This window comes from Clarias gariepinus, chromosome 1 (genome assembly GCF_024256425.1).
Source record: "Clarias gariepinus isolate MV-2021 ecotype Netherlands chromosome 1, CGAR_prim_01v2, whole genome shotgun sequence".
Classification (NCBI taxonomy): domain Eukaryota; kingdom Metazoa; phylum Chordata; class Actinopteri; order Siluriformes; family Clariidae; genus Clarias; species Clarias gariepinus.
Genome location: NC_071100.1, coordinates 48,010,860 through 48,025,265, shown reverse-complemented (window position 1 = coordinate 48,025,265; position 14,406 = coordinate 48,010,860). Strand labels below are relative to the sequence as shown.

At 37.1% G+C, this 14,406-nt stretch overlaps 1 long non-coding RNA gene across 1 annotated transcript in view; it reads left to right on the top strand.

Moving 5' to 3' along the window:
* LOC128528496 (uncharacterized) overlaps nt 1-14,142 on the top strand; it is a 43,988-nt gene extending 29,846 nt beyond the window's left edge. Inside the window, exon 3 of the long non-coding RNA XR_008360962.1 lies at nt 13,663-14,142. This is a non-coding gene — a long non-coding RNA (uncharacterized LOC128528496). The remainder of the gene's footprint in view (nt 1-13,662) is intronic.
* Nucleotides 14,143-14,406: the final 264 nt, after the last annotated feature.

Here is a 14,406-nt window from a genome sequence, read left to right as displayed (position 1 = left end):
CTTGGTATTGAAAATGCTGCCTGTTTTAGTTGTGCAAGGAACTGTTGTAGTGTATAAGAAGATAGCCATCAACCCGCCGTTATAGTGTTTATTATTATGTATATATAGATATATAAATAAATTTATATATTTTTTAGAAATGTGCATTAAGCCAGATGACCAATTTATACAAATTTAAGCAAAGTATATAAAAATCAAGTGATTATAATAATGTTACTTACTGTATGCTTGGGTCTTTACTTTTCAGCTCTGTATCAGCCATGTTACTTACTCGAGTAGTATAATGACACTAGTCACGTGACTAATCACTCAAATATTATAATAACCCCCAGTCACATGACTAAATCCTTAAATATTATAAAGAACTCTAGACATGTGACGCAGCACTTAAATATTATGACATAAGCCCTTGTCACCTGACTGAGCACTTAAATATTATAATGAGCCCTACTCACAGGACTGGGTCTTTTAATAATAATAAGCCCTAGTAATGAGCCCTAGTCACATAATTGGCCTTTAAATATTATAATCAGCTGAAATCATGTGGACTAAGCACTTAAATATTATAATGAACCCACGTCACCTGAATAAGCACGTAAATATTATACTGAGCTTTAGTCACACAGCTAAGTATTAACATATTATAATGATCCCTGGTCACATGATTTGTTTCTTAAATATTATAATGAGCCCTAGTCGTTATGGTGACTAAGTGATTAGCATATAAAATAAACTTCAGTGCATTTATTTTCAGGTGATTTGTCATGTTATATGAATTGTTTTAACCAAATAAATGTTTTAATCATCGTTTTAACATTTAGCCATTAAAACGATTATAGATGTATTGTGATTCAGCAACAACAAGGGCAAAAACGTCCTAATGCTCGACTGTTACACTTGAAATACATTTTTAAACTATTTATTTATTAAATAGTAAATAATAAATGTTTTCTCAGAAAGTGTAAATCTCTCGTTCATGGACGTTTGCTTTCATCCACCCACTGATCTGATGGTGTGAGCATCTACATGCCACTCCTGTGCGAGATTTCAATTGCTTTTCCTCTTCCCGTTGTATCACAACAACTTCAGCATGATCGCTGATCAAAACAGTGCTTACAGCATCAAGTGTGTGAGTGTGTGTGTGAAAAGCAATAAAACACTGTGTGCTGTTTCTTCCTAGAAGTGGTTTCTTTCTTTCTAGCCACAGCCCTTTGTCATTCGTTATTCATTAAGAAAGAACACATGGTACTTTTTGTCCCATTATACTGTAGTTATTTATTTGTTCTTGTGAAATGTCTACAGGAGAGCCATGCACTTAAATCAATTATTCAATTTAATCCGTCTTTTGTTGATTACGAAGTCAGTCCGATTCATTGAATCAATGCGTCCGTTTTTGATTCAGAACTGATTCACAATTTTGTAATTATTTAGTTGAACTTTTAAAAGTTAAATGATCCAAAATTGACAAATTCTTTAAAAATATTCCACTTGCACATTGTCAGTTCTGCTTCTTCCTTTAAATTTATGGGTGGTTTAGCGCTTTACTGCCACCTATTGGTCTGGAGTGTGAATCAGAAGCTTACCCAGGGAAAAAATATGGAACTAGCACTGGAGACTCCTTCCATAATCTTAGAAGAAAGTCAGAAACGTTGACAAAAAGTGTGTATTTAGCCAGTCTTACTGATTGATCAGGTTTAAGTGTAAGTGTTACTTAAAATTCTCCGTCACTTCAGAAATGAAGCATAGTTGAAAACAGTAATGTAGTCATTTTATTACTTTACTTAAAAGGAAAGCCAATGAAGGAGTATTTAATGAACCGGCTAATCAGAGTGTAAATATAACAGAACATTAGCATGCATTAGTGTTCTACATCAACTCTTCCTGCAGTGCAGCTACACATCATAGGTTTATACACATTTATGCATTCGGTGCTACAGTAACAAAACGTAAAGTAAGTAAGTAAAACTTTGTTAAGAGATGTTTACCTAACTGTGATGTAATGAGTCTCCAGTTACAGAGTTAAAATTGTAAGTGTTTTGGTTTTTGGATATGTTCAAGACAGATTCTGGTAAGGGAACGACTCTTAATAGCTACTATAATAATTAATTCCTACACTTCCTTCCCTCCCTCCTCCTTTTTTCACTCTCTGTCATTCCCTCTCACACAGACACACACACAATGCTTGCCGATTTGCTTTTCATGAGTATTATGAGGGACATTTTGGTGTGTTTGTCGTGTCCATCCTGCGTGTCTGTTTAAACACACGTTCCATTTATAATCAAGGTCGGAGCTTTTGGCTTAGGAAGGCCCCAGGTGGTGTGTGTATATATATATATATATATGTGTGTGTGTGTGTGTGTGTGTGTGTGAAATGTCAGCGGAAGCTCATCTCAGTGCCCTGAATGGAGACAAAGCACAGCGGACACACTGCCCTGCCCTTTTCTCTTTGGCCCCGTTGCCCTCTGTACCCTTTGATTAGCCGAGTAAGGAGTGCTGACCCCCGCCACTCACCCCACCATTGACACCCCCCCCCCACCACGGCCCCCCCCGCCACTCTTCCCTTCAGCACCATCTGAAGTACACACTTCTTCCCCAGGTCCACCGGTGACCCCTCCTTCCGGAAACGTACGCAGTGGGAAAGTGGAAATGTTGCACGAGGGCGTTCGGGACGTGAAGTCGTGCACCTTGACCCGTCTAGACGCTTTTATCCATTTCTGTTTGTTACCAAGCAGGCCAAGTGAACTCTGACCTTTTCATGTCACTTCTATTCTTTGCCTTGCTTATTTTTTTTTGTCTTTTTTCAAAAAAAGTTTTTAGGGCAACAATTTGAAGCAAAAAGATTATTCATGTCATTCGTACATGGTATTTTTTTTTACAGTATGTAAAGTAAAACTTACTAATATAATTTTTTTTATAGCTACAGACAATACTTTTAGATTTTTTTTTGTAATTTCTTTTCTATTAATTTTTTTTAAATTATATACCTGTTTGTTTTTGTAGCTTTTTGTTGCAACTGGAATACCGAGGATGGTTTATTTATTTTTTACCCCAGTGTGATTGTGTCATTCCACACGTCCTGTAAGTACCACTTTGGTTCACTGTATTACATCATGTTCAATTTTATTTTCCATATCTGTAAATAGATATATATTTTAGACCTAAGTTTTGAAAGTTTTTAGTGCCACGTTTTCTATAGACGTGATTCAGCTCCATGTAACAATTTATTTTTAACATTTAGGAATATTTCTGAAATGGTCTCAAGAGTTATTTACATTGCAAAACTGCTTTCTGTTAAAATTAATTCAGCTAATAACAAATAACAAATGATAAGAGGAGTGAATGTTAAGTTTAGAGAGGTGATATTTTAAGACGCATGTGGCGGGGGGAAAACATTGCCTCTTGCCTGTTGTTTGTATTATTATGTCATTTTCAGATTTTTTTTTTCCTATAAATATTTTTTGGTTCTGCTACCTAATATTATCTAGTTTTAATAATTTCAGAATATTAATACAAAGCCTATATATATATATATATATATATATATATATATAACTTTACCATATTCAGTTGGTTTAATGCACTTATTATACTGAGAATCCTAAAAATCCTGATTGATGAATTTTTAAATATTGTTATTTAGACAAAGTTCACAGTGATCTAGCATGTGTTTTGATTATATTTTTTTTAATTATGCATGATGTTCTAATTCAGGCCCTGATTTAAATTCCAAATCTTAAATTTAGAATCAGGAGGGAAAAAAACAACCAAACAAGCAATGTAAATGCATACAATTTTATTTTAATTCTCAAATTTAATTTTGAGGAGCTTTTTTAAACAGTTAAATAAATCTTTGCAATAAAATGAATAAAAGCTTCCCAAAAAACATAAATAAGCACAAAGCAAATCAGTGTCAGATGCTAGATGGTAAATATTAGCATTGCTTTTTAAAACACTTTTATGTTTGATGGAATTTTTATGAGTTTGTCAGTTCTGTACATAGTACACAGAGTACCCGAGGTTACTGAAGGTGGGCCTCGTTATTCCGTCCCAGCGCTTATTCCCAAACCGTCTCTCTTCAGGTTTAGAATCACCTCATTCTTCCAGCCATTCGATCTCAGATCAATCCGTCTCGAACTAGCATTTTTTTTTCAACAGAGAGGTGAGAAAATGGCAGCCGCAATGCAACACTCCCTCGCTCCACCCACTCCACCATTTCCCATCCCCACCTCTCCATCTTTCTTTTCGTCTTCCATTTTTATTTATTTATTTTTTTTTTTTTACAATGCCAGATTCACCTCAAACATATCAGATATATTGTGTTATAAGTCGCCAGTGTTTGAATTGAGAATTGTGGCAATGTTTTCTTTGTTTGTTTGTTTCACCTTTTAATATCATATGAATTTTAGACAGTTGCGATGTGATGGGCGTCTATTTTTCTTCCACTGTCTAGTTAAATGTATTAGATACATGGAGTTGCTATTATAACAATGGTTAGCTGCAACCTGCTAAGGTTAAGCTATAGGTCTTATAATCATGCTGTTTATGTATAAAAAAACATTAAAAACAGTCCTAAACATGATTTCTGCTGTAAGCCGATCCGACCCTGAGGAATGCTAGTCAGCCTCCGATATTTAGATTAAGTGCTTTGAGGTCCAAACAAAAGGCGGCGTGTAAACCCACTGAGGTATTAGCTTAGTGCTTAACGCTTTAGACCAAAGCACTAGTTACTAATTACTAGCATTTTCATTGATATAATGTTTTTTTTAAGTCCATGAAGAAGCCAAATAGTTCATTTTTTTTTCTCCAGATCAAGGCACTAGTTAGTAAGTGCTATCATTGTTGACTGACATTTTCATTTGCGTCTGCTGTACACACAATCACAAGTTTTACAAAACCGCATTTTCTCATTTCTCCATCATTTTTCTTAATTTCTCCATCACTTTTACAGCATTTACCAATTAAGTTTGTTTTAAAATGTCTTTTTTGCTATAGGCCCAGTTTGCTATGTGCTACTGTTTTGAATGTGTGAGATAAAAAAATATTTGATTAGCAACCGTTTCCCATTTCCTTCATAATTTCCCATCTCTCTCTCTCTCTCTCTCTCTCTCTCTGTATTGAATAACACAGTTTTAATGAAGTGAATTAAATAAGTCAACTTGCCTAAATAAGTCTCTAGACTGTACTGCTAGTTACTAATTGCTAGCATGTTTCAGGATTTCTGAGACCAGCTTTTGAATCTTTTCCTCATCCTTTTTTTTTAACATTTACTGTGTCCTAAAATCAAATGTCTCTTTGAGCTATAGATCTAATCATTAGTGTGGTTTTTATTTTAAATATGTGAAGTAAATATATAAAATATCATGGATTAGCCAGCATTTTTCATTTTCTTCATTTCCTCCATCTCTCTCTCTTTCTCTCTCTCTCTCTCTCTGTATCAATCACACATTTTCATTTAAAAGGATTAAAAGGTAGTCTACCAGCTCTCTAGACTAAAGAGCTAGCATTTTGGTTGACGTTGGTAATATTGTTTTCTGAGACGTGCTTTTGTGAAACCCACTTTTCCTTGTCATAGTTTTATATTTGAAACCTCAATAAATCAAATAGATCTGCTATAGCTATAGACCCAGGCACTAGCTGTTAGCATTTAAGTTGATATTTTCATTGTGTGAGGTAAATTTCTTAAAAATCCTTAATTATCGAGAGTTTTTTTTTCCCTTTCGCTTTTCCTCTATCACTATTCACCTCATGCATTTTCTCTCTACATAACAATCCCACAGCTTTATTTAAATGAACTAAAAATGTTATTTTTTATTTTTTTATTTATTTTTTGCTAAATTAAAGCCCTAGTTACCAATTGCTAGCGTTTTGACCGCGTCATGATTGTGTTTCCTCTGTTGGTTTGTTTTTTATCAAACCTACTGATTTAATTCTTCCATCTTTTGTTCATCTTTCCTCACACATTTTTATATGTAAAGCATAAACAACTCAAATACATCTCCTCTCACTGTAGATCTATCTTTTAGTTGCTAGCATTCTAATTGTCTGAGGTAAATATCCCCCGATATCCTTGATTAGCAACCATTTCTCCTTTCCTTCATCATTTTTCATCATCTCTGTCTCAGTACCAATCCCAGATTTTCATTCAAATCGACTTAACAGCTAGCATGACGACTGATATTATGATTGTATCTAGTTTACCGTTCACCTAATCAGTTTCTTTTTTGAAACTCACTCTTCCAAATCCTTCTTTTCATTTTTTTCTTTCAGACACAATTTTATGTCAGATACTTCAAATAAATCAAGCATGTCTCCTTTTTGCTCGACACCCAGGTGCTAGTTGCTTTTTTGTTGCGTATATGAATCTAAATCTAAATAAGTAGAAAATCTAAATATGTTGTTAAAAACTTTTTTTTTTCAGGTTTGTACCTGCTTGCCGTACAATTTTGTCTTTTTCTTCATCTTTCCTAAACTCATATTTTGTATTTGTTGTGTATAAATCAATAGAATTTTTTTCTGGACCTTTTCAAAGGTCTGATCTCTGGATTTTTATTATTATTTTTTGCATTAATTTAATCTGAACCAGTTTGCAAAGTATTTACATATTTTACATATTATGAATTCTAAAGACCAATATTACGAAGATGATTTTTTAAAAAGCAGCAACTAGTACACGAGCTGGCTTTGTGATGATTGTAATAATTTGTCATTAACACACTGCAGCTTCCATTCCAATTCATTTTCCTTTTTTTTTCTAGTTGTTTTATTATTTTCTGTTTTGTTTAATGTATAATAAATGACATTGAGATTGTTAATGAGCTTAGAGACGTGCCCGTAAGACTTTTGGACACTTGAGCACACCATGTTACTGCGTGAAGCATTTATTTTTTTTAGCTGATTACAGAGCTAAAACTTAGAATTAAAATTAATATGTAACGTGTGAGCCCCACCTTCATTTTCCATTCCCTCAATCCCATAAGGCAGAGTAGAGCTTTGATTTTTGGTTGAAATCGTGGCCGTGACTGCATGAGGTTTGTCTAAGCACCTGTTTATTTAAATGTGCAGAGAAACGCAGGATTGGTGTACACTACATGCATAATAACGCCTTTATTTTAGCTTCAGTTTTGGTCCAGCTTGTTATTTGCATTCATCCATTTCTCTAATTTCTCCATTTTTCACTTTTCCTCCATCTTCCACTCAGTTAGTTAGGGAGATATATAACCATTGTGCCATAGACCAACAAATCAGGTGCTTGCTTATTTTATTTTAATTGTTATTTTTCATTATTATTTTTCATTATTATTTTTCATTCAACTGTGAACGTACAGCATATAATGTAAGCAATGCATTCCAATTCCTGCGCTATATTTGTGTAGAATATTCAAACGACTCAGCCTCGTCTGTGTTCATTCATAAAGGATATAATACATTCATATTAGAAATTTGTACAGTATATAACATGTTTGTTCTGTACATAAGGCCAGGTTTTGAGACAATGTAACGTAAAAAGCGGCAACATGAAGGGAAAATATGTTTTTCTGTGATCGCTTATTTCCGTCAGTCTGTTATTCTGCTTTATTTTCCTCCATGTTAAAAATCTAAACGCAGACACATTGTACATATTGTGTGTTGTGAAATTATCTTCAGGGAATGTAATAAGACATTTCTGCCGCATCATAAGCTTTCTATTTTGAATATATCCTTTGTACGATGCAGTGTGTCGAACTTCATCGAATGTAAGCGAAAAAAGCCTAGGAGGATTTTCTGATTTCATTCCTCAACAAAATGCTTAGCCAAAACTATGTGAGCTTTCGGTCCGACCCGCTTTCGGGTCATAAAAAACAGAGAAATAATGGAGGAAAGCGAGTAAAATAGCGCTGTCCTGATAACACCGCCAAACACTTTTTCTAAACATGTACAAATACGCTCGCGACAAACATGTTTCTCGCTCCTTCCAACATTTCGCTTGAGGTGTGATTTTTGATTAGCACCCGAATAACAGAGGATATGCCGGGCTTTATATGGCTGAGCGGCTTCTTTGTAATGGCGCTGTCAGTCTTAGCTTGACGCTATCTCGGCTCTCGATGTCGCTTGAGTTTTAATGTTGGAGCGCTGCTACCTAAAACGGATCTATTTTCTTACATTTGAATTAACGCCCTTATTCTGTGTCAAGATTTTCACCGGGGTTACACGTCTTTAATTTCACGCTCGGTACAGGCTCCGCCCACTTTCTCATTAACGTCTAATTAACTGAGCTCTGCTCTTTGTCAGTCAGCCATACTCCTTCGACCCATCTGTCTGGGACAGGCGCAAGGCTGGTAAATAAGTGCACGCTGCAGCTACGAGACGTGATAGACGTTTTCTGTACACCGTGTCCCCCACTGGGTGTGTAACTGAAGTTTGATTGACAGCTCAGGTCTAGAAACACACACCACACATTGAATTGCATGTAACAAGAGGACGCACGCGCGCTGTTTTTATGTAAAATCCAAATTTGCTGAAAAGTACTAAACCTTGTGAATGACATTCAATGACGACATGATTAGCATTGAATCTTTACTTTATAAGGTGATGAGCGTGTTAGTTAAACATCTCTCTGAGGTGGGAGACACTGCGTCTGCTAGATATAAAGGAATAAAATAAGTGTCTCCATCTCCACGTCATGCTGTTACAGGAAAAAACAAACATAATATGTAGTAAACACCAGTGTCACCGCTAACGTAATCATATACCAGTTGATAAGAGAAGTAAACCACTGTGGAACATCCTGTTACAGGAAATAAATCAACTCTGCTTCATCACACCATCCCTTGTTGAATATTTCTCTAGAACAGCAGGACATGGAGTGTTTTTTTATGTCATAGTGTATCACGTTAAAGACCCTATGTACTGTGTGTATTGTATTATTAACGTTTGTGTGTGTGTGTGTGTGTGTGTGTGTGTGTGTGTGTGTGTGTGGATAGAAAGGATCTTCTCCACAATGAATCTGCTTTCTTTTGTCCACCACACCGAGTCGACTTCTTAGGAGTCTCATACATGGGAGATCAAGAGTTGCCAAGGTGCTTAGTAGACACACACACAGACAAACACACACACACACACATGCACAGAGTCTCATTTCCTTTGGTTGTCAGAGCCCTGCTGTGGTTTCACTGGAGGTCACTGACACGAGCACTGGAGCTTTTCCCACTCGTTAAAAACCCCGCCTCCTCCCCATGGTGTGTGTGTGTGTGTGTGTGTGTGTGTGTGGTTAAGAAAAAGGGAAACATAAAAACAGCAACATAACACACTGTTAACATGTCTTGTGATCAGGTTGATATCTCTAGTCCTTTAGTTTAGACATCTAGTCCCTTACTTAATATAATAATAGTCTAGTCCTAGGATAACTAGTCCTCTAGTTATTTGGTACCTTAGTTTAGATAATGGTTCTCTAGATCAGATATCATGTTTTGCAGTAACAGTCCTCTAATTTAGATAACTAGGGTTAGGTTTAGGGTTAGTTTTCTAGCTAAGTTATCGAGTCCCTTACTTTATATAACCAGTTCTCTAGTTTAGAAAACTAGTCATTTTATTTAGAAAACTAGTCCTCTAGTGTAGATATATGTTCCCTTACTTTATATAACCAATCCTCTAATTTAGGTACCTAGTCTTCTAGTTTATATATCTGGGCCCTTACTTTAAATAACCAGACCACTAGTTTAGCAATCAAGTTCCTTACTTTATATAACCAGTCCTCTAACTTAGATAACTAGTCCTATAATTTAAATAACTATACCTCTAGTCTAGAAATCAAGTCCCTTACTTCATATAACCAGTTCTCTAGTTAAGATATCTGGTCCCTTACTTTAAATAACTGGTCTTCTAATTTATAGAACTTGTCCTCTAGTTTATATAACTAGTGCTCTACAGAAGTTTAGGTATCAAGTTCTGCAGTATAGGTGCCTGGTCTCTTAGTTTTAAATTGCTAGTCGTCTAGTTTACATAACTAGCCCTGTAGAACATGTAGTTCAAGTTCTAGTAGCAAACTACTTATGGAAAATAAGGCACCAAATATTGAAATTAATAGACTAACGATCTTATCTGAAGGACCAAAGATGGGAAATAATGGAATTATGGATTTCAAAATGAAGGGGATATTTTTAAAACAGGTTTTGATGTATAGTCACTTAGTTTCTATATTTATTTCATTAGTTTAGTTAAATATACTATTGATCTAGATGTATAGTGTCCGATTTATCATATCTAGTGCCCTACCTGGACGGAATCAGTTTGGAAATCTAGTCCTATAGTAGATAATTAGTTCTTTAGTGTCGACATATAGTTTGCACTAGATATTTAAATGAACCGACTAGTTATCCAAAATATAAGTATATAAACCAAGGGACTAGTTATTCAAATGTGTTTAGACCTCAAGTTGTAGTTAGTTTCCTCATTCAATTCACATTTTTTTTGTCACTTATTTCAAATAGTTTGATTGCTAGCTGAGGTGTTTTCTTGTTTAAATATCTTTATATGTCTTGTTAGAATGTTTTGTCAGGATTGTGGACGACCAGTTTGCATCTCTACTGCTTTAAGAAAGCTTGTTCTGGTGGTTTGGATGCTTTACCCATTACTTTTAATGCTTTTTTGTTTCTGTTTATACACTTAATCCTCCAATTCAGGTGTCTCTACCTCTAGCTTTAGACTACGAAAGTAGTAGAACAGTAAACTAAAATAGGAGTCACATTCTCTGAACTAGTGTAGTAGTGTTTAAAATAGGATTAGCTGTCAAACCCAGTGTTCCAGACATTCTAGCTCTCATCCTAACCAGTGGAGTAGACTAGACTTTAAAAGTACTAGATGTCTAAACTAGAGGTCTAAAAGCCTGAAGAAGAGGCCTAGATGAGCAAATTAGGATGTGCTGCATCTCAGCAAGAGCGCAACTCACACTCCATCTGCAAATTAGTGAACATGATGCAAGAATTGTGAAGTCGTCTAGTTTAGCAAGAGCGAGCTGCAGGTGTGAGGAGTAATTGAGACGTCTCTTGCACTAGTTTTGCGTGAATCAGGATGGTGTTCAGATCTGTAGTTTGGTGTTGGGTCATAAAACATCTGGCTGCCATTTTGTTTCATGGTAATACAAAATGTATCATGTGTTTTGCTGTGTGTGTGGACATGGATACACAAATGTTGTTGGGCTGCAGAAAGGTGAAAGTCAGTGGGCTCATCCTTACTTTCCTCTTTCCTTCTCTACAGCGTTAACTTGTATTCTAACGAGATTAAACCGTATGCGCTCAACTCGAACATCTGTTTGATCTGTCGTGCGTGATGAGGAGCTCCGGCCGTCCAAGCACCGGTATGAAATCGGCCTGATGTTGTCCTTTTTTCTCCTCCGCTAGCGTCCCTCGGTCCGTTTCCGACCCTGCATTCCAGGAAGCGTTTAGGGAGCCGGGTGAAATAGCTCAGTGGGGAGGTTTTTGTGTCGGGTGGGGGGGGAGGGGTTATCCCAATCGGCCAGCCTTTTATAAGGAAGTCAGATGAGGAGAGACTCTACGCCACTCTCTTCTGCTCACTTTCACTTAGTTCACTTTGATCACAGAGTTTCCTAGTAAAAGAAAATTGACAACATGTTCTAAGCCCCCAGGTCGACTTCCTGTAGAGCTCGATAAATAAGTACGGAATGAGACACAGCAGCGTGACTTAATGAAAGCACGTGTTTTATTCGTCTTGTATCACAAGTACGTGAGAAGTTGCACTTTTTATCCATTTATAGTTGCGTTTAATGCTGTGGAACATCCATCAAACAAGTTAGCACCAGTCCTTACCTTCTTAAGTTAACAGTCCTTCCTTTTTTTCTGTTTCTTGTTTCTTGTCCCACACAAAAGAGTAAAATCTACACTGAAGTTGTTGGAAAACTTTCCCTTAATCACACTTGGAGGAAAGTGCTATCTGTCCACTTTTACATACATACATACATACATCAGCCCTATGGCTAGAATCACTCTGATTGACAGGAGAGACAGATTATGCCCCTCCCACCTAGGGTGCACAGCCACAGATGACTGCAGCATCCTCAGGATTCTGTTACCATAGAAACGATAACGTATCACAGCCAACGCTTTAACATAAAGGCACACGTCTCTCGGCACCTTCTGACCAATCAGAATCCAGAACTCAGGAGCGAGACAGCATTTGTCTAACATTTGTCCAAAAGCATGTTCTTGTCACAGAAACACATTCCTGGCACATGCCTACTCAGGTACTCAGAAGTATACAGAATATGTGTCAGCGCTCACTCCAAACACACACTCACACACGCATGCACTCACTCTGACAGAACTCCATGTCCACGAGGACAGTTTACTGCAACTTTCCCATCGTCTATTCTAAACCGGTTTCCCTCTGACAGTGTTTACTGCGTGTCAAACACCTGAAACATAGAGCTATCTGACAAGACGTGGCCTTTAATGGGCAATTCCCTTCCCGTTTCCTCGCTCACCTGATTCGCAGCGATCAAAAGGCGAGCGCACGGAGAGACGCAAAACGAGGGATTTCATTCCGTAGCGCCATCAAGGTGATCAAACGCAGCGCTATTTATAACTGCACGGCAGCGTTGTTGAATCAACAGACGAGATGAGCATGAAGGTTCAGGGTTAGGAGGCGATCATGAGGAGATTGCTCATTATGTAAACCTAAAGTTAAAAAACAAACAAACAAACAAAAAAAAACTTACACCGTTCTGCAAAACAGCTTTTTAACATGCGGATTGTTATTAGAAATATTTTGATTTCCATAGTCTCCTAGCATGGTATTCGTCAGAAAGCGGTTTGAAAAACATGGCTATGTATATATGCCTAATATTTAAGGAGAGGGTTATTTACATTTAAGTGCTTTGAAGTTTCCGTCATTGGATAGATCCTTACACTGGTTACTAGGTTACTAACTAAGAACCATCAGCCATTAAATATCAAAGAAACAGATAGATCTTTAGTCGCCGCTTAAAGACTGCCCCTGATTCCATTTCCCATTTATGGAAGGAGTCTCCAGTATTAAAGATAAGTTATAATGGTAAGTTTTAAATGTAGCAAACAAGATTAAACATTAAAGGTCCCATAAATACCATCGCCCCATTTTGTTGTTGCTTATTTTCCTATGATGTCGCAATACTGAGCGTTTAACACCTACTATACTGTATGGTTAGCTTGTTGATCGCACAACATCCAAAAGATCCAGTGAACTTTAAAACAGCAAGAAACATTCTCAGTAGACTGTACCAAGAGGGCATAGTGAAAAGTGTATTGAATTTTTATTATGATTAATTTGTAAACACACAAAAACGAACGCATGCTAATTAGCGTAGATTTCCTGCTAACCATTTGTCTAGTGTGTGTGTGTGTGTGTGTGTGTGTGTGTAAGAGTAAGATGATGTTTTTGTTCTTTGCTAGACTTTGAAATCTGAGGTGGGATGCGTGTGTGAGAGTGTTAAACGGTGTGTGTGTGAGTGACAGAGAGAAAGATGGAGAGGGAAGCAGAGCTGGCAAGTGTGCTTTGCTGGAAAAGTGAAACACCTGCGGCCATGACAGGAGGTTTTGACCTTCATCTGGAGTCTCTCTCTCTCTCTTTCTCTTGCTCTTATTCTCCCTCTCTCTTTCTTTATCTCTGTCTCTCTCTCACACACGTCTGTAGACAGGAGTCAGCGAGCGAGGCAGCCCTGCGCTCACACACTGGCCGTCGTTTCCTTACACGGCCGACTCAATAAAGGAAATGGAGATGAGGCATTCAGACATCCCCCCTGAACACGGCACACAGGACAGGTGGACTTTCTCCACACCGCTTTCTGACTCCGCACGTATAAGAACCGACACAATGCTCACGTTTCCTGACTGCTGCGCTTTTCTTCCACACTCGTCTCATACAGAATGTTGAGAGAAGTTTTTTTTTTTTCTTCTTTTCTTTTTCTTTCCCACATCCTGGAAACAGTCAATCCGGCTTTTATTACCGGCCTCGTCAGCGGAGCCGCTTGTACGACGACTCATTAACATGCCGCGAGAACGTTACAGCGTTCACAACGCCTCGGCTCTAAGAACGCAGCCGCAGGTTCATATGGCTGAGTGCAAAAGTTAGCACACCACAAAACGAAACGTTTTCTCATAATGACTTTGAAAACCGTTTCAAAAGTACATCTTTGTCTGAAACTAATAAATAAATAAACAGGTAGCTAATATTGAAGAATATAAACAACCAAAGCAGGCTAGATAAGCAAACAAACAGTTTAAGAAGAGAATTATGAGAAAACACGTCTTAAGCAGATGAAGAAATGTCAAGAGGAAAACATAACCAAACAAGAGTAGATATATGGATAAAGAGATAATATTAGAGAACATGACCAAACCAAACTAGCGATCTAGATAGAGCTAAACATAAAACAGC